This window comes from Myotis davidii, unplaced genomic scaffold (assembly GCF_000327345.1).
Source record: "Myotis davidii unplaced genomic scaffold, ASM32734v1 scaffold228, whole genome shotgun sequence".
NCBI classification, from domain to species: domain Eukaryota; kingdom Metazoa; phylum Chordata; class Mammalia; order Chiroptera; family Vespertilionidae; genus Myotis; species Myotis davidii.
The window spans coordinates 1153724-1155095 of record NW_006300104.1 but is presented as its reverse complement, the minus strand read 5'-3'; the positions used below and the strand labels follow the sequence as shown (position 1 = coordinate 1155095).

General features: G+C 50.4%; 1 protein-coding gene across 1 annotated transcript in view; it reads right to left on the bottom strand.

The window, feature by feature from the left end:
• The window catches only part of TRPM6 (transient receptor potential cation channel subfamily M member 6), a 117583-nt gene that overhangs the window by 115393 nt on the left and 818 nt on the right, over positions 1–1372 (bottom strand). The window lies entirely within an intron of this gene.

Below are 1372 nucleotides of genomic sequence, written 5' to 3'. Positions count from 1 at the left end.
AAAGGAGACATATGTAATACTCTTTGTAATACTTTAAGCAATAAAACAAAATTAAAAAAAAAAAGAAAAACGGAGAAAGCACCTGTGCGTGCTACTGAATAAATGACTTCGTTTCCCATCATAATGGACAGGGATGCTCTTGAAGAGGCATGTGCTTCCAACCCCTGAGAAAGAATGCAATCTCTGAGGCAAACACAGTGACCACTCTCACTGCTCCCAACTGCGTGTCACTCAGAAGCAGTCACTCCAAAATAGTCATGGAGTTTACCTGTAAACAACAGAGAGATGGAAATACCAACACCATGAAGAGAAAGGAAAAACAGCACTGGGCTGCCCCCAACAACGGGACCCACTCAATGTTCTGGTGCCAAGTCCATCAGAAGGAAGTTTCCAGGGCAGGCCACTGCTACCCCACTACACAACCCCAAAAAGTCAGGGATTCCAGGCAAAAGCGGAACCCCGCTGGAAGCAGTTCAATCGCTGTATTCAGAGTATAGGGCAAATCACCTTATGGATTTTGTGTGGAAAATCTCTTTTTTCCTTAATTGTGGCAAAATACACATAATGCAGAATTCACCCTCTTCACCAGTTTTAAAAGCACAGCTTGGTACTGTTAACCATATTTACATATCCTTAACAAAGTTCTCCTCGGCTTCATTTTCCTCCCCTGCTGTAAACCATGGGGGGGAAAGGGGGAGTGATAGGTAAACCTTATAGAATTATTGCCAGGGTGAAATAAGTCACAAACCCTTCCCACCTGCTAAATATGTTAGGCATTATTAGAAGTACATTGCACATAGAGCATCTCATTTAATCTTCGAATTATAACTATGGTCCCGTTTTCCAGACGAGGCAGCCAAAGCACCGAGGTTAAGCAACTTGCCCGGGATCACAGCTAGTGGTGGAGCTGGGGAAACGAATTCAGGTGATGTGGCTCCAAAGAAAACGCCCTTAACAACCAGACTCTGCCGAAAGGAGTGCACAGGTTTGCTAAGCACCTGGTAACAGGCCTAAAACGCAATGTGCTCAATAAATAGTACCTGCACGCGCCGTGTGCCAGTCCAGACAAAATATGTAAAGTGACAGCCAGGGTGAGGTCTGACCGCGTTAGCGGAGACCAAGGCCCGATCGGGAGACCAAGACTCCACCCCTCTCCCTACCCGACGAAGCTCACTTCTTTCCTCGGGGCCGCAGGGGCCGCCCTCCCTCTCCGCGCCCCGGGAACTACCTGTGGCGCTGGGCGCCAGCTGCGGAGGGAACCCCGCGCGCGGAACTTGGGGCTGCGAGTTCCCGGCGGCGCCAGGGAGGGGCCGGGCGGCGGGAGGGGCGGTGTTTACCTGGCCCTGCGCTCCCATGGCTGCAGGAGCCGGCG